The 27,558-nt window shown below is 39.0% G+C and overlaps 1 long non-coding RNA gene across 1 annotated transcript in view; it reads right to left on the bottom strand.

Annotated features, from left to right (window-relative positions):
* LOC132646821 (uncharacterized) overlaps window positions 1–27,558 on the bottom strand; it is a 101,891-nt gene that overhangs the window by 17,499 nt on the left and 56,834 nt on the right. Inside the window, exons 3-4 of the long non-coding RNA XR_009585128.1 lie at window positions 25,740–25,796; window positions 25,227–25,373 (exon numbers count right to left, since the gene is read on the bottom strand). This is a non-coding gene — a long non-coding RNA (uncharacterized LOC132646821). The remainder of the gene's footprint in view (window positions 1–25,226; window positions 25,374–25,739; window positions 25,797–27,558) is intronic.

Raw genomic sequence — 27,558 nt, 5'->3', positions numbered from 1 at the left:
GGATGTAAATTAGTCCAGCTACTTTGGAAATCAGTATGAAGATCTTCCCAATCTTTAAATCTACTATATGACCTAGCTACAGGACTCTTTCTTAGTTTCACAACAGACTCCAAGCTGACATTTCAGACATTCTTGCACATCAGTGTTTATCACAACTATATCGACAAGTCATATAACAATTCTATGTAATACTTAGTAGGGGATTGGATTAAATTTTGTGGTATATGCACACACTGAAATTTACTCAGCTGTAAAGGGAAATGAAATTCACAAGAAAGGCCATCCAGCTAGACATGATCATATTAAGTGAGTTAAGTCAGGCTGAGAAAAACAAATACTGCTTAGTTCTTTTAGCTTGTGTGAATCCTAGATTTCACTGGCTATATTAAATCAGATATACATGAAAGTAGAAGTCATACTCTAGGAGAAGGGAAAGGACTAACAAGAAGGGGCAGAAAGAAAATAAATGAAGATTAATAGGGTATGAGGGATGTGTTCAAAGTATATTAAATTGTAGGTAAATGTTCTTAATAAAAATCAGTATCATGTACAAAAAATACACACCAATTTACAACTATCATGGGGCCAAGTATTAAGATTCATAGGGCGAACTTATTGGCCAAGATTGTTTAAATCTAGAAGAGGAAATTCCTGCTTAGGGTCCCTCGCTGTTCCCATATCCCCAAGATAAGAAGTAAAACAGACCCTATCACTTGTTAGCATCTGTACTTCCCTGGATTATTATTTTTTGTTAGAAATATAAAGCTTGATTTTAGGTGTGTCTCTAAGTCTAAATAAGACAGCTACTAACAGTACCCTTTTATCAGTCATTCTTTAAATTATTTTTTATTTATTACAATGTATTCCCTTTGTATCCCAGCTGTATCCTCCTCTCTCATCCTCTCCCAATCCTGCCCTCCCTCCCTCTTCTCCTCCCATGTCCCTCCTCCAGTCAACTGATTGGGGAGGTCCTCCTCCCCTTCCACCTGACCCTAGCCTATCAGGTTTCATCAGGACTGTCTGCATTGTATTCCTCTGTGGCCTGGTACCTTACTAAATTTTTATATTCATTGAGTTGGTTTTTGCTCAGTCCTAAATCTTGTAATTGTTTTAGATTTTTCACTTGCTTTAGACATTTTCACTTTGCACTCTAGAGTAAATTAAGGTGAAAGGTAAATTAAAAGAGAGAAATCCAACATAAGAAGAATAAATAAACAAAACACAGACTGCAAAGAAGGAATGAAAACAAGGTCTCCCAGACCAGCCTGTTAGAGGAATGCCACACATGTGAAGTGTTTGCTATTTTAAAACATTAATCATGTACTCACCCTGTTTATTTAGCCATCAATGTTTTTTTTCCCTGTGTAACTCTGAAAATGTGTAAGTTGTTTAGAATTAGGACTGTAGCTGAAACTAAGTGATATTCTGATTGTTTACACTGCCTAGCTTGTCTTGAAACCTCAGAGCTGCAGTCTTTTAGTTTCCATTCACACCTTTTGAAGAGTCATTATTACACTGTATAATATGACATCTCAAATAACCACCCACTCCATTGTCTATTTCACTGTTACATTCAGTATTTAGGTAATGGCCAGACTCCACATGAATCATATTTTATCTTTTTTAATTTTAATTTTAATTTTTTATATTAATTTTATTTTTTATATTAATTTTATATTAATTCACTTTGTATCTCAACTGTAGCCCCCTTTCTCATTCCTTTCCAATCGTATCCTCCCTTCCTTATCTCCTCCCATGCCCCACTCCAAGTCTACTTATAGGGGAGGTCCTCCTCCTCTTCCATCTAACCCTAATCTATCAGATCTCATCAGGACTGGCTGCATCATCTTCCTCTGTGGTCTGGTAAGGCTGTTCCACCCTCCAGGTTCCCCTTACTAGGGTACCCACTTGGATACTGAACTGCCATGGACTACATCTGTACAGGGTTATCTCCATGCATGGTCCTTGGTTGGAATATCAGTCTCAGAAAAGACCCCTGGGCCCAGATTTCTTGGTTCTGTTGCCCTCCTTGTGAAGCTCCTATCCTTTCCTGGTCTTTCTGTCTCCCCTTTCTTTCATAAAATTCCCTGCACTCTGCCCAAAATTTGGCTATAAGCCTCAGCATCTGCTTTGATATCTTGCTGGGTAGAGTCTTTCAGAAGCTTTCTGCAATAGGCTCCTGTCCTATTTCCTGTTTTCTTTCTCTTCCAATGTCCCTCCCATTTGCCTTTCTGAATGAGGATTGATCATATTACCCTGGGTCCTCATTCTTGCTTAGCTTGTTTAGGTGTACAGATTAGTTAGCTATTTGGACTGGGCAAGGTAGCCTATGCCTCATTTGACAGTCTTAAATTTTCCCTAGCCTCCTTAAGGAAAAGCAAGAGATGAATCCTTGTGCCTGGTCAAAGATCTGTGTCTCTCATTTTCCCTCTCAGTCAGAGCATGGGCATTTCTTCCTTAGCTGTAACACCGGTGCAGTTTGTAGAAGTGCCTTCCTAGTTCCACACACTAAAAATGTGTTTTTCAAGGTGGTAGCACTGGGAGGTCCTATGGCTTTTTTGGAAATGAGGCTTTGAACTAAGTGGCCAGGTCCTAGGTTACTTCTCCCTGAGGGGGGGGGGGGAAGGGGGGCAGCCTTATCTGACCACAAAGGAAGATGATGCAGCCAGTCCTGATGAGACCTGATAAGCTAGAGTCAGATAGAAGGATAGGAGGTCCTTCTCTATCAGGGGACTAGGGAAAGGTATAGGGGAAGAAGAAGAAGGAGGAGGGTGGGTGGGACTAGGAGGAGATGGAGGGGGCTACAGTCCAGAGACAAAGTAAAAACTTTGTAATTAATTAATTAATTAAATTTTTTTTAAAAAGGAAATGAGGCTTAGTGACAGACAAAAGTCATTGGGAATGTGCCCCAAAGGGGATTTATATGCATAGCCAATCTAGTCATTTTTGTCATCCTGGCACACGAAATGAGCACTTTGCTCTGTCGTGTATTCTCTCCGTGATGAGCTACCTCCATCAGAAGCCCAAAGAAGGGAGGATGCTCAACCTTGGAGTAAAACCTCCATGATCATGAGTTTCAGTTATCTTGTGATACTAACTCAAAGTTGATTAATCATATCATCTTTTACTGATTGCATCATCACCATTGTAAAGAATGACTGTCTCTTCCTTTTTTCCCCTCTAGGTCTATAGTGTCAGAAAGCCTACTAAATAAAGGGAAAGAATAAAAGCTTCAATGATTTCAGAGTCTAACTTATATCCTATTCACCTATGTAGAGGACCTACTACAAGTGCAATGTGTTCTGGGTGCTACCAGTCTCCCTTGTCTGAGATCCTGTCAGTTAATGATAACTCCATCTTTGCCTTCCATGTGTCCAGTGCCCTCACCAGCCACCCTCCGCCTTCAAACTGAGCATTTCTGACAAATTGGATCATAGACATTCAATATCTGATGTGACAGGAGATATCACCGCTCTTGGGGTAATTACAAGAGAACTAACAGTTGAACTAAAGCAAAGACTCACCAAAAAGTGTCTTTTTCTGATTGCACTCAAGTAACATCGAGAGGCCAAAACGCTTCCTGAGATTTTCCTACTCGGATGTTCAAGTAGGACCTGCACACACTCACATATGTTACATATATGACGGTGAACAGAGATGATGGGTTGAAATATCATGACAAACTGGCATGAGATTAGCAGAGAAAAGAGAACTTTGAAATGTTATATTGAGTGCTGATGTGGATCTACTCAGTCTTCACACACCTTTTCATGTGAAGAAATGAGAAAAACTACAGAACTTTTATTAACTAGCCAAGGCCAGTGAAACCTAAGTAGCTGTCTTGGTTGCAGATTCAGAACAGTGTTCTCACTCAAGGACAGACACCGACACCGCTAATTTTCTGTGACCAGTCACTAACAAAGGGCATCGACTCTCCGGCCTGTTTTATTTAATTTTGATTTTATTTTGTTTTATTTTTCCATTTTGCATTTGTAGCTATGGGTGTTTTGTACTGAAATGAAAACAATTTTAATACACAATAAATCTTAGAGTACACTTAGTTTCTTATTTTGTTATTTTCCTGAAATTTTTGACAAAAGAAAATTGAGTTCATAATTTGCCCTCAATATATATCACTTTGGTCCAGAAACCCATGTGACAATATTCTAAGAAACAACTCTGGATTTGAGTGAGCAAATTGTGTGTCTGAGTGTGTGCATGTGTGTGTTTGTGTGTGTGTGTGTGTTTGTGATTGTGCATGCACACACATGACACCGTAGGCAGGTTTAGGGGCTGAACTTATTCTCATTTTTGTGCCAGAACCCTTACCTCTCTATTTATCATTTATTTTTTATTTTTCTTGTTTAAGTTTTAAAATTATTTTTGCTATAATAAATTACATCATTTCCCCATTCCATTTCCTCTTTCCAAGCCTTCCCAAGTAGCCCTCTCCAACTTTCTTTCAAATTCATGGCTTTTGTGTGTGTGTGTGTGTGTGTGTGTGTGTGTGTGTGTGTGTGTGTGTTTGTCTGTGCATAAATATACCTGTGTGTCCCTAAATATATAAATATAACCTACCCAGTTTATATAATATTATGTGTATGTGTATGTTTGAGGGGATGGCCATCTGTTACTGAATAAACAATTGGTGTGATCTTCTGGATGTGAATATACAACCTGGAGTAACTGCACAGACCAGGGAATGGGAATTAAAGATGTATCATTATGGGATATTAAGTGGAACAATAGAGAGGGTATGAGAGGGCAATGGGGCATTGGAAAGCTTTCGTTAGGGAGGGGATAGGGGGACAAATATAAAAAAAAGAGGAGGGAAAATAACAGTAAAGATATCTGAGAATATCAAAGAAATCACAGTATCAATTATCTAAAATATAACACTTATATGTCAGTATATGTGTGTGTGTGTTTGTGTGTGTGTGTGTGTAGTTTAAATGAAAATTTTCCCTTTAAGTTAAAAATACTTCCCTCCCAAGAGTCACAGACCGTCTAGCAATACCCCTAAAACCAGCATGAGAAGGCATATTTTGAGTTGATGTTCAGGGATTTTGAAGAAACTTCCAAAGTAATACAGGTTATTGCTGTTGCTCTTGATGTTGTACCCCAGAGGTGAGCAGTTACGTCCCTACTGATGAAGATGCCTGGGTATATCTGGGATATAACTTTCTTTTTTTATTATTTAAAGTTTTTCATACAAATATTTTATCATATTTTCCCACCCCTAACTCTTCACATATCATCGTAAGTCCCTACTCACTCAACTTCATGTTCATACTTGCTCTCTCACTCTTTTTCTCCCTCTCTTAGAAAAAAAATGAAAACGAAAAACCCAGTGTATATGAGTGTGTGTGTATGTGTATATACACATATATATGTATGTTTGTGTGCTTTTTATTTTGTTTTGTTTATATGTATATATATATGCATAGACATACAAACACATATACATTATAAATGTATAACACATATATTATATATATATAGCATATGTAATACATATATTACACAAGACAAAGTGAAATAAAAAGCACATAAACCTACTTGGGGTCTGTTTTATGTTGGCCACCTACTCTTGAATTACACTGTGGTTGATATCCCAGTGACACTCCATTGGAGAAAACTGACTTTTCCTTTCCCAGAAGGTATCAGTTGCAAGTATCTTATTGGTTAAAGGTGAGGCTTTGTGTCTACTTCTCCTGAGTCCTGGGATCTTGTCTGGTTTGAACCTTCACAGACTTTGTCCATGCCATCACTGTCTTTGTGAGTCTCTAATTTGTATCAGTTCTGTTCTGTCTGGAAAATATGATGTTCAGGGAGTTATCTAATACCTCTGATTCTCATGAACTCTCTCCCCCTTCTTTCATATAATAGATTGAATAAAGATATCCCATTTAGGGCTGAGTACTCCAAAGTCTCTTATTCTCTATACAATGTCCAGTTGTGAGTCTCTGTATTAACTACATCTGTGTTAATCTATGACAGAAAGAGTGAGTGGGTTGAGTGATGTTATTGATCCATGAGTATAGGATTATGACATGAGGAGTCCTTTCATTGCCATGTTCATTCAACAGAATAATAGTAGTAATTTACCCCTATGAACCATGACCTACCTAGACTCAAGTTTTGGGCCACTTTGGCAGTATTAGGTAGGGGTTTCATCTTCTGAAGTGGGCCTTAAATTCAAGCAAAAATGGTTAGTTCCTTTCACAACATTTGTGCCATGATCACACTATTATATCTTTTTTTCAGAATTTAATTTGAAAACTCCAGTCTTGGGTGTCCTTTTGCTTCAGTGGCCATATTGGGATCATTAATACCTTACTCCTCTATTTTCTTTTCTTTACAGCCTAAAATGTTCTTGTTTGTTGAGACATTACAGAGGGTTATTACATACTATGCACAGGCAATGAATGATTCCTGAAAAAAGGAAAATCAGTCTACTCCAGAGATGAGCCTCCTGATGGGTGACCCAAGGAATCAGCTCTATACACATATACATATGGGGAACATTAAATGAACTCAACAGGTTGTACTTATGAATAGCTCTGTGTATATATGTGAAAGAGAGAGAGAGAATAAGAGACCATGAATGTGAGAAGGATTTAGAGTGTGGAAAGAGAGGGTAAAATTATGTTAATACAGTTATCAGGAATAATATTCTAAAATAAAATAATGAATCCTAAGTCCTCAAGAAAAATAAAGAAATACATGATGTGGCTTCTCATATGCTTTCAAGACTTTGCTCAGGCAAGAAGAAATACCATACTAAATGACCTAACTCCCCAGGTAGGAGACAAACAGGAATGTAGTTACCTGCTCCTATATTGAGAATCAACACCCAGTGCTAGGAAGGCTTCTTATGTACTCCTGGAGAAGTATGCCATTATTCTTTCAATTTAACTTCTTTTTTTTTTTTTTTCTCGTTTAGTCTGAATAACTTCATTTATTGTAATGATTTCCAATTTTATCTGGATTCTTAAAAATATCATTTGATTTTTTTAAGGACACATACAATTACGTGTTATATATTTAGCACAATTTTTAAACTTTATTTAGAAGTTTAACATAATATATATTTTATTATATTCTTTCTGATTCCCCAAACCCCAGCCTCCTGACACATGCAATTTCATATTTTCTCTCTCAATATCAGTTACTGTATATCTCCATTTATTTTTCAAAAATGAAATTTAAAAAAGCAGTAAGCCAAATATTTCTTTAATTGCTTCTCAGCCATTTAAAATTAATCTATTGAGAATTCTCTGTATAGATCTGTATGTCATTCAGTTTAACTTCTATAATAAGCTCAGTGGTCAACATTTCAAAGTCAAATTTACATATTCTGATGATTACTACTCTGATGTGCCTATTCAATGCTTGATTCCACTATTTTGTGTCTTAGCTAAATTGCCTTCAAATATCAGTAAAACTCTGATCCTGGTTAATCTATTGACAGTTTATATTTATATATATTTTAGTATTTTATAAAAAATAAATATATTGAGTTCAATTTTATTAAATTTTCATTTTAACTAATATAATTGATTATTCTTTTTTCTTCCATTTATTTATTTAAGCACTTTACAGTCTGATCCCAGTTTTTTAGATATATAGGCTCAGAAAAATAAAGAAATTGATTTGCCCAAGATCCTGCAGCCAAGTAACAATGAAGAGTTGGATTCCAAACCAGAATTCTAAGTACATGTTTGGCATTAAGATCTTATTTTCAATACCTTCATTTTGCCCTCTGAGCTCACTGTTTATCTCAACTGACAGGGCAGCAGCGAGTCTAACCTGCACACCTTCCTGCAGCATGGATCCAAGGCTCACACCTTGGGCAGTACAGGACAGGAAATGTTGGAAATTCATCATTTTATTGTAAAACCTAAGTAGGTAAAGGTCATCTACTTAACTCAGATAGTGCTGGAACATGTCAGACATTTCTTCAGAAAGTGCCAGTAGGATCAAGTTCATCACCCCCACAGGTAGCTTGCTCAGCATTGCACCATTGAATATATTACCTTCCCAGCCCCTTCTCTTCTGCTGCAGGCTTTTCCTTCTAAAGTCAAATCAACATTCTATGACTTGCTCTAAATGCATCAGAATATTTCTAAAGGAAGAATTGCTTGTTGTTATTTAACAAAGATTTTTAATGGGGTTTTTATGAGTTTTCGAAAGTAAAACCTGGGCCCAACCTAGAAGAAAAGATATTGACGGTAAAAGGTGCCAGCACAGCACAGTGTTTACTTCAGAAAAAGCTGATATTTTGATAAGGTTCAAGCCTGAACCATCCTCTGATATTGTATATTTTGGTGGGGAGATCAAATAAGTACATTGATAGAAAATGGGAGAGGCAGGGAGAGCAAAAAGAGACATGGCTGAAGTACGTACCACGGGAATGCAGCCAGAGATCCAGGGCTGAAGAAAGCCTGGAGAGCGAGCGCTCCACTGCGACTGAGCAAGCCCAGACTTCAGTCCACACTGCTGGCTCTGCTGTCCATTGTATGGCTGTCATAGCCCCCAATTTTCAGTAGAGCTGCTTAACTCCCACAAACTCTCATGGCAATGCGGAGGACAGAGGAAGGAACTATGTCTGAATGTAGAAAGGAGTGAGAAGCCAAGCTAAAGACCATGCTATATGGACGGCAGACATGGAAGTCAATGGCAGTGACTGAGAAGTTCAGGGATAGGAGTGACATGGAATAGAGTAAACGGAATACCTAAATACCTAGCACAAACGCACAGAATAATTCACTAGAGGTGTTTCTTAACTACATGGGGAATAGACTTTGGTTGCTTTATTTAAGTATTAAGGATCTAAAATGAAGAAATTGAGAACATTTTTTTTTCAACACACACAGGAGATCTTATGACCAGTAAAAGCAAATTCTGAGCCACTGAATAAAATGTGACATCAAAGAAATAGGCAGGGAGCATGCTGTTCCAATGCTTCACATAAACAAGTGCTTTAAAGATTTGTTCATCACTGTGTACCAGGGACTGTTCTAGGTACTTCCTGGGGCTGGGAAGACTATTGAACAAAACATGAGGAACAAGAAAAGAAAGAAAATCCCTTATGTTCTGTTAAAAAAGAATGAAAGAAATAGTTCTAAATATTTCTAAATAGTCTATTGGAGATGATCATGCAGAAAGAAGTAGGAGTGTTGAGAAAGTAGATTTAAAACACCGTCACTTTCTGCCTTTCTAGACAAAGATCAATGTCCCAGCTTGCTTCCTGTTGCTGGGACAGAACACGGACCAAAACCAACTTGGAGGAGAAAATGATTTATTTCATTTCCACATCATTAGATCATTTCCTCATCATTAGATCATCTTTGAAGGAAGTCAAGGCAGAAACTCAGACAGAGAGAGAAATCTGGAGGCAGGATTTGAAGCAGAGGTCCTGAAAGAATGCTTTATTGAAAGAATGTTTATTGGCTGGCTTCTCATAGCTTGCTCAGCTTTACTTTTATAGAACTCAGAATCACCCAACCAGGGGTGACTCTTCCCAATGTGCCTGGGTCATCCCACATCAACTATTAATCAAGAAAATATCAAGTCAGGAGCCTGACACAAAGGACCTCGGAAAAGCTCTGCCCTGCAGACTATCAATGCAGATGCTGAGACTTATGGGCAAACTTTGGGCAGCATGCAGGGAATCTTGGGAAAGAAGTGGGAAACAGTAAGATCTGGAGAGGACAGGAACTCCACAAGAAAGGCAACAGAACCAAAAAATCTGAGCACAGGGGTCTTTCCTGAGACTGATACTCCAACCAAGGACTATGCATGGAGATAACCTAAGACCCCTGCACATATGTAGCCCATGGCAGTTCAGTATCCAAGTAGGTTCCATTGTAATAGGAACAGGGACTGTCTCTGACATGAATTTATTGGCCTGCTCTTTAATTACCTCCCCCTGAGGGAGAAGCAGCATTACCAGGCCACTGAAGAAGACACTGCAGCCACTCCTGATGAGACCTAATTGACTAGGATCAGAAAGAAAGACCTCCCCTATCAGTGGCCTTGGGGAGGGGCATGCATGCAGAGGGTGGAGGAAGGGAGGGATTGGGACTGGAGGAGGGAGAGAACCACAGGGGGGATACAAAGTGAATAAAGTGTAATTAATAAAGAAAAAATTTAAATTAAATTAAAAAAAAAGAAAAGCAAATGTCTCCACAGTCTTGACTGCAGACCAGTCTTATGGAGGCATTTTCTTTACTGAAGTTCCAAAACAACAAACAAACAAACAAACAAACAAAAAAACAAAAAAACACCTAACCAGCATAGACAAGGCCTATGGATTTCTATCTAGACTTAATAAAACACATTTAGCAAAGTCAAGCATTATCTGATTATTTACTTTGGGGAGGGGCACTGATATAGCCAACAAAGTGGAAGCAGGGATGGATAAGAAATATTCTCACAGATATTTTAGGCTAACAAATAATATGTTCACAGTACAACCACCTTTCTCCACTGAGACCTACCAAGAGAATTGAGAAATGATGTCCTCAAGAATTCAGTGGAAGGAAAGCCTGGTCTTTCCTCCTATGCATCAACTTGAAATAATGGTATGGATAATTTAGAGTTTTCTATTGTGTAAGTGAGAATTTATTGTAAAGTGAGGCAGAAGGTAGAGAAAATAATCTGAAACTTCATTTTGTTTTATTTTTGCTATAATTGTTTTCTTTTAAAGATTTATTTTAATATTATATGTATCAGTGTTTTGACTGCATGTATGTTTGTATACCACAAGTATGCTGTGCCAGAAGAGAGTGTCAGATGCCGTGGAACTGGAATTACAGGTTTATCAGCTACAATATGGGTTCTGTGGCTTGAACCCTGGTCCTCTGCAAGAGCAATATGTGCTCTTAATCAGTGAACCACCTCTCTGCTCCCCTGAAGATGTTTAAACGACCTGTTTTGATGGTTTTTACAGCATAAACATACTGAAAATAGTAAAACATTTTCACTTTCATAATTTGTTTTTAACTAAATATTTGCATTGGAAGAAATATCTGTATAATCTTTATTTAATAAGATTTAATGGTCACCGCTTACCTTCCTTGGAATTTCATCGAAGATTAAAATGAAACTGAAATGATCTGAATCTCCCTAGATCAAAGAGCAGGGAGCCGTATCTGTTTTGTTCTGGTTTTGTTAAATCATTTTGATAGAGGTGTCCCACGTTACAGCTTTGAACACTCCCCAGCCTACACATGTTTTTAACTGTTTATCAATGGAAAACTGACTGATAATATATACTTGAAAGCGCACACAGGTTTGTCTATTGGAATTATTTGTTCATTTGCTTAATGTTACACTGAGTGTGCCTAGTGCAATTGGCTATTTTTTTTTCAGAATTTTAATTCACCTCACTTCCTACATTTAGACGGAATTGGTGCCATCCCTTTAGAAAGATTTTAGCATCTCTTCAAAAAATACTAGGCTGAGGAAACCTTTATGTATCACTACCAAAATTATTAGGTGAAAGGTCAGTGGAAAATTTTATAACAAATGTATCAATCTGACATCACCTAGAAAATGACTTGGAATTAGTCTGACAGCATACTTACTGATACCATGAGATCAGCTGTATACAACACTATCGGTACAGAGTTCAGACTACAAATTTAAATCTTAACCTAATTAGGAAAAACAAGTTAAACTACACAATAAAGTAGCAACTAATCAAATCCATTCCTCAGAAATAACTTTGAAGAAAATGTGCTGTTCAAATGGAAAGTAGAGGTGAGGAGGAGTGCTTGTGATATAAAGGAAGGACGATGAAATCACAGTCAAATGTGATCATGGTGTCAACTCCAAGCAGTGATTTCTTCAGTGGACCTCTTGGACCTTTGCATGGCCACAAACTCAAAAAACTTAGTGATGCTTTTTGCATTGGTTGTCCCCAGAACCACCAGACATATCTAAGTCAATGCCTTAGAAGTCTGCTTTATTGCCTTTCCCAAGCTTTCTTAATTAAATCCTTATTTGTCATTTGGTGATGACTTAATCTTTGCTGTTAAAACAGTGTCTATGACTAATAGAGTAAGTATGCACAATAGCATAAATTCTATAAGCACAAAGAAGTATTACTGAACTGCTATAATAACAATGTGATGGAAAGCTGGAAAATGCCTCATAATATTTTTAAACCTTGGCAACCCAAGCTGGGTCTTGGAGATTGTAACATACGACGTCCATACCCACACTATCACCCAGTCTGGCACATTTACCCAGAAATCCAGCTCTAGGTTCGGTAAAGTGTGACTCATCCTTCAGCATTGTGCCTAAAGGCATACAAGTTAAAAATCAGGAATTAACCACTGAACCTTGAATGGCATCTGTCTGTCTTTCTATGTGTTGGTTTTTGTTTTGTTTTATTTGGTTTGGGTTATTTGTATTCCTGGGTATTGAACACAAGGTCTTGTCCATGGCAGGCAAGCACTCAACTACTGAACTATATCCCCAACTCTCTACATATGGATTTGATCACTCCCTGAAAACCCAGGAAACCTGAAATGCTAGGGGCATTTCACACAAATCACACTCAGAAAACCACTGTGTTCATCCCACAATTTGTGCTGAGCTGTCTGAGACAGAAATGTATCAGCAACGACTTTAATGCATAGCTTAAAATGATTGATTCAAGACTAAGCCAGCAAGGCTAATTTCTTGCAATGCTAGTTACATATGTTTGCATTAATATTCCTTTAAAGAAATCCAGCTGAGAATCATTATTTAATGAAAGGCTTACAAATTGCATCCCATTTAATGGCTTTCATTGCAGATTCTTTTGTAGAAAGGCAGGAAACATTTAAGTGACCATGTAAATTCTGTGCAACATTTGTAATGAGAGGGAGAATTTCAGTTACAGCTACATCAAAGATATGCAAGGGTATCTCTTTGTCACTTTTCAGTTCCTGTGAGAAAACACCATCAGAAAAGCAACTTAAAGAGGAATGGACTTATTTTAGCTCACAGCTCCAGGGGTAGCCTGTCATGGCAGGGAAGGTATGGCCGAAGGAGCTAGAGTCAGCTTGTGCCTGCTGCCAGGAAACAGAAAGGGAGAATTCTAGTGTTCAGATCTATTTTCCCTCTGAATTTCATCTTGCACCCTCAGAACAATGTTGCCAACATCTAAAATAGGTCTTTCCACCTCAAATAATTTAATCTAAGTAATTCCTTATAAACATATCCACTCTGCTATGGCTTAATTGATACTGTAGAGTCTCAGGTTGAGTCAATACAAATCATCACATTCTTGTCAATTTAATAGCCAAAACGACATCACTGCTAAGTTACAGCCTTCCTCCCCTTCCTTGGCAGGCTCACGGCCATCTCATAATTCAAAATGCATTCAGGCCAACATCAAAAGTCCCCATAGTCTTTGAGGATTGCACCACTGTTTTAAAAGTTCATGTCTCTTTGTAAAAAAGTAATGTTAAAGTGCAGCTGGTGCTCAGGACACAGTGCTTTTCTTGTAACAGATATAGAAGGGCACTCCATTGAAATATTGTCTGTGGATAATCTAGCCAACAATCCTCCAGATGCCAGAATTTCTCATTTGGAGAACTGAGTTTTCGTTAAAGGAGGTACTGGTGGCCATACATCCCCATGCCATAAAACCATCTCCATCCTCAGAAAAGAGAGCCCTGTTGCTGCCATGGGGACCTTGGTTAATTTCTTCAGAGTTACTGTCACACTGTTTCTGGTACTGGAGCTCAAGTCTCCTTAGTGCTCACACAATGCTGTCACCTGTCTGCCTATCTGTGGCATCAGGAGCTCTGCTAGTAGACTTCTTGCCCCTGCCCCCTGAAATTTCCATCTTTGTCCCTCTTAAACCTGAATTTGATACTTTTGACTCTTCTGAGACATAAGTATATAGTAGGCCTGCAAGGCACAACTCAGCTGCCTTCTGAGGCAATCCACCCCCATGGTTGGACCTAAAGTGGACGACCCTACTCCCACCCTTCAGCTACCACCTAAGACTCCCATGCCCAGCCGCTGCCCTGTCATTCAAGGCCTCTTTTTTTTCTTTATTAATTACACATTACTCACTTTGTATCCCCCCTGTGGTTCCCTCCCTCCTCCCATCCCAATCCCTCCCTTCCTCCACCCTCTGCATGCATGCCCCTCCCCAAGGCCACTGATAGGGGAGGACTTCTTTTCCTTCCTACTGATCCTAGTCAATTAGGACTCATCAAGAGTGGCTGCAGTGTCTTCTTCTGTGGCCTGGTAATGCTGCTTTCCCCTCAGGGGGAGGTAATTAAAGAGCAGGCCAATCAGTTCATGTCAGAGACAGTCCCTGTTCCTAATACAATGGAACCCACTTGGATACTGAATTGCCATGGGCTACATCTGTGCAGGAGTCTTAGGTTATCTCCGTGCATAGACCTTGGTTGAAATAGCAGACTCAGGAAAGACCCCTGTGCTCAGATTTTTTGGTTCTGTTGCCTTTCTTGTAGAGTTCCTGTCCTCTCCAGATCTTACTGTTTCCCACTTCTTTCCTAAGATTCCCTGCACTCTGCCCACAGGTTGCCCATAAGTCTCAGTATCTACATTGATAGTCTGCAAGGCAGAGATTTTCAGAGGTCCTCTGTGTCAGGCTCCTGACTTGTTCCCTCTTTTCTCCTTCTTCTGATGTCCATCCTCTTTGCCTTTCTGGATAGCAATTGAGCATTTTAGCAAGAGTCCTCCCTCTTGATTAGTTTCTTTAGGTGTACAAATTTTAGTAGGTTTATCCTATATTTTATATGTCTATATGAGTGAGTATATACTGTGTGCATCTTTCTGCTTCTGGGATAGCTCACTCAGGATGATCTTTTCCAGATCCCACCATTTACCTGAAAATTTCATGATTTCCTTGTTTTTTATTGCTGAGTAATATTCCATTGTGTAGATATACCACAATTTGTGCATCCATTCCTCCACTGAGGGGCATCTGGGCTGTTTCCAGCTTCTGGCTATTACAAATAAGGCTGCTACAAACATGGTTGAGCAAATGTCAACCATGTGTACTTGAGCCTCTTTTGGATACTTTGGACTTTTTGTGTACTTGAACCTCTTTTAGATATATGTCTAGGAGTGGTATAGCTGGATCTTGAAGAAGTGTTATTCCTAGTTGTCTGAAAAAGCGCCAGGTTGCTTTCCAGAGTGGTTGTGCAAGTTTACATTTCCACCAGCAGTGGAGGAGGGTTCCCCTTTCTCCACAGCCTCTCCAGCATGTGCTGTCTCTTGAGTTTTTGATCTTAGCCATTCTGATGGGTGTAAGGTGAAATCTTAGGGTTGTTTTGATTTGCATTTCCCTGATGGCTAATGAGGTTAAGCATTTCTTTAAATGTTTCGATAAATGCCATTCGATATTCCTCTGCAGAGAATTCTCTGTTTAGCTCTGTACCCCATTTTTTAATTGGAGTACTTGATTTTTTTGCTGCTTAACTTCTTTAGTTCTTTATATATACTGGATATTAGCCCTCTGTCAGATATAGGATTGGTGAAGATCTTTTCCCAATCTGTAGGCTGTCGTTTTATTCTGAGTACAGTATCCTTTGCTTTACAGAAGCTTTTCAGTTTCATGTGGTCCCATTTATTGATTGTTGCTCTTAGAGCCTGAGCTGTTGCTGTTCTGTTCAGGAAGTTGTCTCCTGTGCCAATGAGTTCAAGGGTATTCTCCAATTTTTTTCTAAGCAGTTTAATGTGTCTAGTTTTATGTTGAGGTCTTTGATCCCCTTGGACTTTAGTTTTGTGCAGGATGATAAGTATGGATCTATTTGCATTTTTCTACATGCAGACTTCCAGTTAGACCAGCACCATTTGTTGAAGATTCTTTCATTTTTTTCCATTGAATGGATTTGGCATCTTTGTCAAAAATCAGGTGTCCATAAGTGTGTGGATTTATGTCAGGGTCTTCTATTTTATTCCATTGATCCACCATTCTGTTTCTATGCCAGTACCATGCAGTTTTTAGTATTGTGGCTCTATAGTACAGCTTGAGATCAGGGATGGAGATACCTCCGGAAGATCTTTTACTGTAGAGAATTGTTTTAGCAATTCTAGGTTTCTTGTTGTTCTATATGAAGGTGAGAATTTTTTTTCAAGGTCTGTAAAGAATTGTTTTGTAGACTGCTTTTGGTAAGATGGCCATTTTATTATATTAATCCTGCCAAGCCATGAGCATGGGAGATCTTTCCATCTTCTCATATCTTCTTCTAATTCTTTCTTCAGAGACTGGAAATTTTTTTCATACAAGTCTTTGACTTGCTTGGTTAGGTACACACCAAGACACTTTATGTCCTTTGTGGCTATTGTGAAGGGTGTTGTTTCCGTAATTTCTTTCTCAGCCCTTTTGTCCTGTGTATACAGGAAGGCTACTAATTTTTTTGAGTTAATTTTGTATGCAGCCACTTTGCTGAAGGTGTTTATCATCTGTAGAAGTTCTCTGGTAGAGTTTTTGGGGTCACTCAGGTATACTATCATATCATCTGCAAATAGTGATACTTTGACTTCTTTTCCAATTTGTATTCCCTTGATCTCCTTCAATTGTCTTATTGCTCTAGCTAGGACTTCAAGAACAATGCTGAAAAGATATGGAGATAGTGGACAGCCTTGCCATGTCCCTGATTTCAGTGGGAATGATTTAAGTTTCTCTCCATTGAGTTTGATGTTGGCTATAGGCTTGCTGTATATCGCCTTTACTATGTTCAGGTATGTGCCTTGTATCCCTGATCTCTCCAATACTTTAAACATGAATGGATGTTGGATTTTGTCAAATGCCTTTTCAGCATCTAAGGAGATGATCATGTGGTTTTTCTCCTTCAGTTTGTTTATGTGGTGGATCACATTGATGGATTTCTGTATATTGAACCACCCTTGCATGCCTGGGATGAAGCCTACTTGGTCGTAGTGGATGATGTCTTTGATGTGTTCTTGGATTCGGTTTGCAAGTATTTTGTTGAGTATTTTAGCATCAATATTCATGAGGGAGATTGGCCTGAAATTCTCTTTCTTTGTTGGGTCTTTATGAAGTTTAGCTACCAAGGTGACTGTAGCTTCATAGAATGAGTTGGGTAGTGTTCTTTCTGTTTCTATCTTGTGGAATATGCTGAAGAGTATTGGTATTGGCTCTTCTTTGAAGGTCTGGTAGAATTCGGCGCTGAAACCATCTGGCCCTGGGCTTTTTTGCATGGTAGACTTTTGATGACAGCTTCTATTTCCTTAGGGGATATAGGACTATTTAATTGGTTTACCTGGTCTTGATTCAGCTTTGGCATGTAGAATCGGTCAAGAAAATTGTCCATTTCATTTAGATTTTAAAATTTTGTTGCATATAGACTTTGGAAGTTAGACCTAATTATTGTTTGGATTTCATCAGTGTCTGTGGTTATGTCTGCCTTATTGTTTCCGATTTTGTTGATTTGGATAGTTTCTCTCTGCCTTTTAGTTTGGCTAAGGGTTTGTCTATCTTGTTGATTTTCTCAAAGAACCAGCTCTTGGTTTCTTTGATTCTTTGAATTGTTTTATTTGTTTCTAATTGATTGATTTCAGCCCTGTGTTTGATTATTTCCAGCCGTCTATTCCTCATTGGTGTGTCTTCTTCTTCTTCTTCTTCTTCTTCTTCTTCTTCTTCTTCTTCTTCTTCTTCTTCTTCTTCTTCTTCTTCTTCTTCTTCTTCTTCTTCGGGCTTTTAAGTGAGCCATTAAGTTGCTTGCATGAGACGTTTCGAATTTCTTTTTGAAGGCACTTAGAGCTATGAACTTTCCTCCTAGCACGGCTTTCATTGGGTCCCATAAGTTTGGATATGTTGTGCCTTCATTTTCATTGAATTCTAGGAAGTTTTTAATTTCTTTCTTTATTTCTTCTCTGACCCAGCTGTCATTTAGAAGCAAGTTGTTCAGTTTCCATGTGTGTGTAGGCCTTTTGTTATTTTTGTCATTGAGGTCCAGTTTTAGTCTATGGTGATCAGATAGGATACAAGGGAGTATTTCAATCTTCTTGTATCTGTTTAGGCTTGCTTTGTGACCAAGTATATGGTCTATTTTGGAGAAGGTTCCATGAGGTGCTGAGAAGAAGGTAAATTCTTTTGAGTTTGGGTGAAAAGTTCTGTAGATGTCTGTGAGGACCATTTGATTCATGACCTCTGTCAGAGTTATTGTTTATTTGTTTAATATCTATTTTGTTGACCTGTCCTTTGTTGAGAGTGGGGTGTTGAAGTCTCCTACTGTTATTGTGTGGGGGTCTATGTGTGATTTAAGTGTTATTGAAGTTTCTTTTACAAATGTGGGTGCCCTTGCATTTGGGGCATAGATGTTCAGGATTATGATATCTTCCTGGTGGATTTTTCCCTTGATGAGTATGAAGTGTCCTTCTCTATCTCTTTTGATTGATTTTGGTTGGAAATCTACTTTATTAGATATTAGAATGGCTACTCCTGCTTGCTTCTTGGGTCCAATTGCTTGGAAAACCGTCTTCCAGCCCTTTACTCTCAGGTAATATTTATCTTTGTGATTTAAGTGTGTTTCTTGTATGCAACAGATTGTTGGGTCTTGTTTACGCATCCATTCTGTTATTCTGTGTCTTTTTATTGTAGAATTGAGTCCATTGATGTTGAGGGAGATTAATGACCAGTGGCTGTTAGATCCTTTGATATTGATGTTGGCCATGGTAGTGTGTTTGTGTTTATGGCTACTTTTGTTTTGCTGTAGTGAGGTTATTTATTTCCTATGATTTCTTGAAAGTAGTTAGTTTTCTTGGGTTGTATTTTTCCTTCTAGTATCTTCTGTAATGCTGGATTTGTGTGTAGATATTGTTGAAATTTGTTTTTGTTGTTGAATATCTTGTTTTCTCCGTCTATGAGGACTGAGAGTTTTGCTGGGTACAGTAGCCTAGGCTGATATCTGTGTGTTCTCTTAGGCTCTGCATAATATCTGTCCAGGCTCTTCTGGCTTTCATAGTTTCTGTTGAGAAGTCAGGAGTGATTCTGATGGGTTTGCCATTATATGTCACTTGGCCTTTTTCCCTTGCAGCTTTTAGTATTTTTTCTTTGTTCTGTATACTTACGGTTTTGATTATTATGTGACTGGAGGATTTTCTTTTCTGGTCTAATTTATTAGGTGTTCTGTAGTCCTCTTGTATTCTTATAGGCTTCCCCTTTAAGTTGGGGAAATTTTCTTCAATGATTTTGTTGAAAATATTTTCTGGGCCTTGGAGGAGGGAATCTTCTTTTTCCTCTATTCCTATTATTCTTAGGTTTTGTCTTTTTATGTTGTCTTGGATTTCTTAGATGGTTTGTGTCTGGAATTTGTTAGATTTATTATTTTCTTTGACGGATACATCGATTTCTTCCATTGCATCTTCCACACCTGAGATTCTTTCTTCCACCTCTTGTCGTCTGTTGGTTATGCTTACCTCTGTAGTTCCTGTTTTCTTTCCTAAGTTCTCCCTCTCCATGATTTCCTCCATTTGTGTTTTCTTTAATTCTTCCAATTCTGTCTTCAGATCTTGAACTGTTTTGTTGATTTCCTTTACCTGTCTGACTGTATTTTCCTCCTTTTCCTTAAATTCCTTCAGCTGTTTGTTTGAGCGTTCCTATGTTTCTTTTATTTCTTTCAGTAACACAGACTGTTTGGCTGCATCTTCCTGTATTTCTTTACGGATGACCATAAGCTGTTTTATTATATCTTCCCCTAATTCTTTACGCATTTTATTTTCTTCCTCCATTAACCTCTTAATTAGCATGGATGTTAGGTCATCTTCTTAAATTTCACTTATGTTAGGGTGTCCAGGGCTATGTGACCCTGGATAACTGGGTTCAGCGGATACCATGTTTTTTGCCTTTTGTGGGTTGTACTTTTTTGCTGGCCTCTACCCATCTCTCTGTCTCAGGTGTTGTCTGTTAATTTCTGGTGCCTGCTGAGTCCTGGGGTGGGAAGAATCCATTTGGCAGGGTTCTGAAGTTCTCCACTGCTTTTTGGGTATGGTCAACTGTATAGTGGTGCTTTTCAGAAATTGTCACAGTTCACTTCAGGTGTATGGACCTGTATGGTAACTGTGGTATTCAGGAAGGCTCTCCTCTCCTCAGGAGAGGTCCTGGTAATGGCTGTCCTGCTGCTGGGTTTCTTGCTCTGAATTTATTGAGCAGCAGCTGTTGCTCTTAACGTGTAATTTTTGGGTGCAGCCCTCTTGAAGGACCAGGGATTCCCACAGTTTTGTCAGTCTAGCTAGGGATAACTGGTTGATCCTTGGCACAGTATCTGAGGGCTGCTGTAATGGCTCTCTGGGTTTTGTAGGTCTGAGGATGCAGCTGTGTGCCCCAGTGCCCCAGGGGTACTCAATAATGGTGCCTGAGCACAGCGCTCCTGCCTGCAATAGAAAGCTAGAGCCTAGAGTATGCATGAATCCAGAAGGTCTTTTGGTGCAGGGTGTCCTGAGAGTTAGTCTTGATGATCCCCCTGCTGTGGGGTTTCCTCCTGACAGTGACACCCAGTCTTTGCTTTGGGGACCGCCATTCTGTCTGGGATGGCGAGTAGAACCAGCAGGCATAGACGCATTTGGCTCTACCTTTCCGGCCTTTGGGAGTCTGGGCATCTGTCTAAACTGGGTAATTTTCCCGAGACCTTTTCGGGGTGGGGGTGTCGGGTGAGTGCTCTGAGATTAGACCAGCCAATTCCCTCCCTATGGGTTTGCACCTGACAGTGAAACTCAGTCTCTGGTTGCCTGGGGTCCACAGTTCTATCTGGGGCAGCGAATCAGGCGTGCAGGCAGGGCTCTGTGCACGCACCTGGGTCCCCCGCTCTGGCTCTGGGCTGGCTCCTGGGGCACCCTCGGAACCGAGTCTTTTCCAGGGGATGTCTGGGTGACCTGAGGTCTGTCCCAATCGTTTCCTGCACCGTGGGGTTATCTCTCGACTGTAAATTCTAGTCTCTGATGTTGGGGTGAGCACAGTTCAGTCTGGGACCCTGACCAGAGCACATTGGCGTGTGGCTCTGGGCTGGCGACCAAGCGTCTGGAGGAACCCGGATCTCTTCCTTGGTTAGCCAGGTGAGTTAAAAGCTGATTGAATCCCCCACCGTGGGGTATCCACTCACCTGGTAAACACAATCACTTGTGTTTTATGGCAGCAAGTTCTGATTGCTGGTCACTGTGCTGATCCTGCTGTGCTGCTGGTCAGAATGAGAGTCCTCCCGGTGCCACCATCTTACCCTGCCCCCCATTCAAGGCCTCTTAACCAGCGCCCCTTACAAAGTAGCCAAAACAATACAATGGAAAAAAGACAGCATCTTCAACAAAATATTTTGGTCTAACTTGATGTCTACATGTAGAAAAATGCAAATAGATCCATATTTATCACCCTGAACCAAACTCAAGTCCAAGTGGATCAATAATCTCAACATAAAATCAGATATTACTAAATATGCTTGAGGAGAAAGTGGGTTAGAGCCTTGAACTCATTGGCACTAGAGACAATTTCCTGAACAGAACAACAATAGCTCAGGCTCTTAGATCAAAAATTAATAAATGGGACATCATAAATCTGAAAAGCTTCTGTAAAGCAAAGGACACTGTCAACAGAACAAAATGTCAGTCTACAGATTGGGAAAACATCTTGACCAATCTTACATCTGACAAAGGGCTACTATCCAGAACATATAGACAAATCAAGAAATTAAGCATTAACAAACTAAATAATCCAATTAAAAATGGGATACTGAGCTAAACAGAGAATTCTCAACAGAGGAATCACAAATGGCAGAGAAGCACTTAAAGAAATGCTCAAAGTTCTAGTCATCAGGGAAATTCAAAACAACTCTGAGATTCGGTCTTACACCTATCAGAATGACTACAATGAAAAGCTCAAGTGACCTGCAAATTTCATGATTTCCTTGTTTTTTGTTGCTGAGTAATATTCCATTGTATAGATGCACCACAATTTCTGTATCCATTCCTCCACTGAGGGGCATCTGGGCTGTTTCCAGCTTCTGGCTATTACAAATAAGGCTGCTACAAACATGGTTGAGCAAATGTCCTTATTGGGTACTTGAGCCTCTTTTGGGTATACGCCTAAGAGTGGTATAGCTGGATCATGAGGAAGCACTATTCCTAGTTGTCTGAGGAAGCACCAGATTGCTTTCCAGAGTTTCCAGAGTTGTACAAGTTTACATTCCCACCAGCAGTGGAGGAGAGTTCCCCTTTCTCCACAACCTCTCCAGCAAGTGTTGTCACTTGAGTTTTTGATCCTAGCCATTCTGATGGGTGTAAGGTGAAATCTTAGGGTTGTTTTGATTTGCATTTCCCTTATGACTAAGGACGTTGAACAGTGGGATCTGGAAAAGATCATTCTGAGTGAGCTATCCCAGAAGCAGAAAGACGCACATGGTGTATACTCATTCATATAGACAAATAATATAGGATAAACCTACTAAAATCTGTACACCTAAAGAAACTAATCAAGAGGGAGGACTCTTGCTAAAATGATCAATCCCTATCCAGAAAGGCAAAGAGGATGGACATCAGAAGAAGGAGAAAAGAGGGAACAAGTCAGGAGCCTGACACAGAGGACCTCTGAAAGACTCTGCCCTGCAGATTATCAATGCAGATGCTGAGACGTATGGACAACCTTTGGGCAGCATGCAGGGAATCTTAGGAAAGAAGTGGGAAACAGTAAGATCTGGAGAGGACAGGAACTCTACAAGAAAGGCAACAGAACCAAAAAATCTGAGCACAGGGGTCTTTCCTGAGACTGATACTCCAACCAAGGACTATGCATGGAGATAACCTAAGACTCCTGCACAGATGTAGCCCATGGCAATTCAGTGTCCAAGTGGGTTCCCTAGTAGTCGGAACAGGGACTGTCTCTGACATGAATTTATTGGCCTGCTCTTTAATTACCTCCTCCTGAGGGGGAAGCAGCATTACCAGGCCACAGAAGACAATGCAGCCACTCCTGATGAGACCTAATTGACTAGGATTAGAAGGAAGGCAAAGAAGACCTCCCCTATCAGTGGACTTGGGGAGGGGCATGCATGTAGAGGGCAGAGGAAAGGAGGGATTGGGACTGGAGGAGGGAGGGAACCACAGGGGGGATACAAATTGAATAAAGTGTAATTAATAAAGAATTTTTTTTAAAAAGGAAAAAAGGTGACCAAACATATTAGCTATCAAGTATGGAAAATGGAAAATTTATTAAGTACCAAAAAGCAAACAAACAAACAAAAACAAAAAACAGCAACAACAATAAAACACCTTCAAGTGACAGCATATGCTGGTGAGGTTGTGGAGAAAGAAAACATTTCTCCCTTGCTGGTGGGAGTGCAAACTTTTACAACCACTTTGAAAATTAATCTGGGACTTTTACAGAAAATTGGGAATAGCCATACCTCAAGACCCAGCTATACCACTCCTGTGCATACAGCCTAATGATGCTCCACCATACAATAAGGACATTTGCTTACCCATGTTCATAGCACCTTTATTTGTACTAACCAGAAACTGGTAACAACTTAGATGTCCTTCAATGGAAGAATGGATAAAGAAACTACGGTACATTTATACTATGGAATACTACTCAGCCATTAAAAACAAGAAAGTCATGACAAATGGATAGAAGTAGAAAATATCATCCTGAGTAAGGTAACACAGACCCTGAAAGACATGCACGGTCTATACTCACTTATAAGTGGATTTAGTCATATAGTACAGGATAGACATACTACAATACACAGGCCCTAAGAAGATAAGTCCAATGAGCATTTTAAGCTTCATGTTTGGCCCACTAAACAGGGGAGTAGGGGACATTTCTAAAACAGACTATGCTGCCTGCTTTTTGATCAATTCCCCCTGATGGGACTTCCCTACAAAGCCATAGGGGAGGAAGACCAACTCAGCCCTCATGTGAATAGATGAGCTGGAGTGTCTGGGCAGGAGGGTTCCCCTATTCTGAGGAATAGGAGAGAGTGGATTAGCAGAAGGAGGATGGGACTGGGAGAAGAGAAGGGAGGGGACTTTGACCAAGATGTAAATTGAATTAATTAATAATAATGAAAAGGTATACCCGGAGACTTGCATGCCCGGAAACTTGTCTCTTATGTGGTTCTAGACATTGTCAAGGAAACAATCAATGTAAACCAGCACAGCATGTAATGTATAAGTAAGCATAATACATGTGTGTATACATTTATTTATGCATACATATACTTAAGTATACATGTCTGTATTTATACATAGATATTATCGATATATATACATATATGTAATATGTATACACACATATAATCATATTTGTGTACTTGAGAATTTATGTCAAAGGTATAGAACTTTAACAGGAGGACGGTTGAAGGTTTAATAATGAATGTGGCAAAAAATAATAAAATATAGATGATATGATATATTAAGATATTATGGTAATATATATTACACTTAGTTTATGTTATATAGCATATGCATTTATATGATATATATTAGGATGTTTTTCTATATGGAAACTTATAAACCCACACCTACCAGAGATAAATTATAGGACATAGATTAGAATTAGATCTTTTATATTTAACTATCATAAAATTTGAATGCTGGGTGAACTACTTTAACTGTATTTCCTTAATCAATATTATTTTCTAATCATTACTTTCCTCATCTTTCAAATGACTAATGAAAATCTAATGTCTACAGTCTTATTAAGATAAAAATGAAAAAAGTCAAGCAAAGAACTCAACGTCAGTACTTGTCACAGAATGATTAATAAATGTAGTTCATTTTAAAATAAAAATAAGCAAAAGTATCATTGCTTGAATTGCAATGTTGATGAACATTTCAGTTACTGAAAAGTTGAGCTGAATAGGAAGAGAAATCAAAGGTCTATGAGTGACCTGGAGACAGATTAAAAAGGGGGAAGCATGTAATTCAAATTGTTTTATAATCATATAACACATGCTTGTTACATGCGATATTATTTGCGATACTTTGCTAATAGTCTTTTGATTAAGTAATGGATGCTAGTGTAGAACATTGTGATTTATAAAATGTTTTTTACTGTTTTTAAAACACAGAAAGAGAGTGATAGCTCAATTATTCAGGTCTTACCACTAGAAGATATGATTTGGCATTCTTCTTATGAGAGCAGACACTGAGGACCTCTAGGAGAGACAAACCTCTTCCACAGCAGCCGCTAAAATGGATTGGTGAGCCCACGGTGGTGGGCAGTAACTTACTTGCTTATTCATAAGGGACGTCAGAATGGAGCCATAGCTGGGCAACCACACGCAGGAGAATCCCTAGGAATGTGAAATTGTGACGACCACCTTGACTTGTGGCGACTTCATCGATTAGTTTTCATTCAATTGATGCAGACTTTTTTCCTTAAAAGAGGAGGAAGATTAAGCAAATTCTTACATTGTTTTGTCTGGCCTAAATATTTTTTATATTATTTTTTTATTCCAACCTTGAGGAATTCGTGGTAAAACATTAGAAAATTCCTCTATATGGCTCCCCTTAAATTTACAGAGAGTTTTGCAACTATATTGAGATAGATTTATTTTACTTAGCATAACTAGGAAAACTAAACACTGGGTTTAACAAATACAATATTTTTGAAAGTAGAATGATGAAATGTTTAAATAATATGAATGATTACTTCTGGGTCATCAGAAGATTAACAGTTGCTAAAATACTGCCGTGTTCAACAGAGCCACTTGTCTGCACTGCAGAACAGTGTTGGAATATACCTCAAGGTCAAGATGTCAACCGTTTGAAGAGTCAAACTTCTGTGTGCTTCCTTGTCACTGTAGAAGAGTCACATTTCATTTCATTAAGTTCATTTCACAGTTAATTTCATCTAATCAACATGAAAATATGAATAAAAGATTGACTATAATTCAGTTTTCCTTCTCATACCTTCTGTCCAAGTACTTGTATCCACGGTAACATGGTTCTTATCATGTCTGATCAAGATCATGATGTCTAGGAAGAAGGGTCTAAGATGACAGGCCCTGAATTTGTGGAGAAGGAAGTGGCCATCTTGGTGCAGGATGTACTCATCCTGGCTGTTAAAGGGCTCAGAGCCTTTGATCTTCAGTAAATTGGGATAAAGTGATAGGACTGTAACAGTGAGGAGAATTTCAAATAGACCATCACACTGAGGTTGGGGAGATCCTGGAGGAACGTAATTCATGTAATAAAGTGACCTCTGGGCAGTAATAGGTCTAGTAGGAGGAACTGTTGTCTGTGGACCAGAGATAACTGTGGAGGCAGAGAGAAGAACCTATGTCTGTGATGAAGGTAAGATACTCCTGGTGAGTCTGGGGTATTTGGGACCAAGGGTAATAGGTGCTAGAACAAGACTGGCAGATCTCTGGTACCTGAATTTGAACCAGAGAGAGTTATTAACTTGCTTTATTAGCTTTGTAGAGATGATTATGGTGCTTGTACGACACATTTTGCATTAAAAATAAGTTGCAATGCTGTGCTGCTTGTGTATAATACTGTTCATATGGTATATGTTTGGTGACATTATACTATGATCCTAGATTTTGGTAGGTGTTGTGGCAAGAGGATAGTGAATGTTTCCAAGTGAAACACAGGCAATGGGCTTTCTGATCTCACATGGTGAAGGTTGATATGAGCAACTAAGTCTCACTGAGACACATATGTTCTTGCAACCCTGAACAATACTCAGCTCAATGTACACTGCTCAATCCACTGTACTGAATCATTGCAGTTTTTTTTCTCTCTCTCCTTTTTATATAAAATAGCACAGTTGTGATGAAAGGAACATGATTGCATAGAATCATTCTCCCATCCATTTTAACAGACATCTACATTTGTCAGAACAGATACATTATCATTTTTACCTAAGATGTTTATCTTAAAATCGCTTAAAAGCTGTCAAGGGAATCTACTCTGATTTACTGTTTGCTCCCTGGCAGTCACGTGGCATTCTTCACTATAAGCAATCCCTTCTTCACCAGGCAGGGACTTCGCAGGGTCCCTGTTGATGGTACTTTGAGTTCAATGTGCTGTTTTAGATTTGCTTCTGTAGAGATATGTGTTACAGAAATTCTGAGAATACCAAGACAACTCTAGATCTATCTAGAACTATCAGTGCCTGAAACTCATGGACAGTAAGATATGTGGATCATTTTTAAAGGCACACTCTTGTCCAAACTTTCATAACATTCATACTCTTAAAATAATGTATTGTTTTTAACTATTCTAGTGTCATCTGTTTTATTGGATGCTTTCCCAAGTTTATGTCTCTAGCCATCATGCTGACCTTTCACCTACATGTTATGGCACTAATTTAAATCATGGAAACGAAATGATGTTGTGAGGTTTTCAGTTCGTAGGCAGGAACTCCAGAGATATCCCAGCCCAGAATCTCTGCTCTGCAGAACTGTTTGGATACTGTGGGTTTGCATCATTAGTAGGTTAAATGTTTTTAAAATGAAGGATAATGTATGTCAGATGGTAGAGCACTTACAAGCATGAAGCCAAGGCTTTCTTAACCACCACTGTAAGTAAAGAAATAAGCTAATTAATTAATTC

The sequence above is a fragment of the Meriones unguiculatus genome, chromosome 12, assembly GCF_030254825.1.
Source record: "Meriones unguiculatus strain TT.TT164.6M chromosome 12, Bangor_MerUng_6.1, whole genome shotgun sequence".
NCBI classification, from domain to species: domain Eukaryota; kingdom Metazoa; phylum Chordata; class Mammalia; order Rodentia; family Muridae; genus Meriones; species Meriones unguiculatus.
The sequence above is the reverse complement of the archived record's forward strand: the minus strand, read 5'-3'. Positions and strand labels throughout refer to the sequence as shown.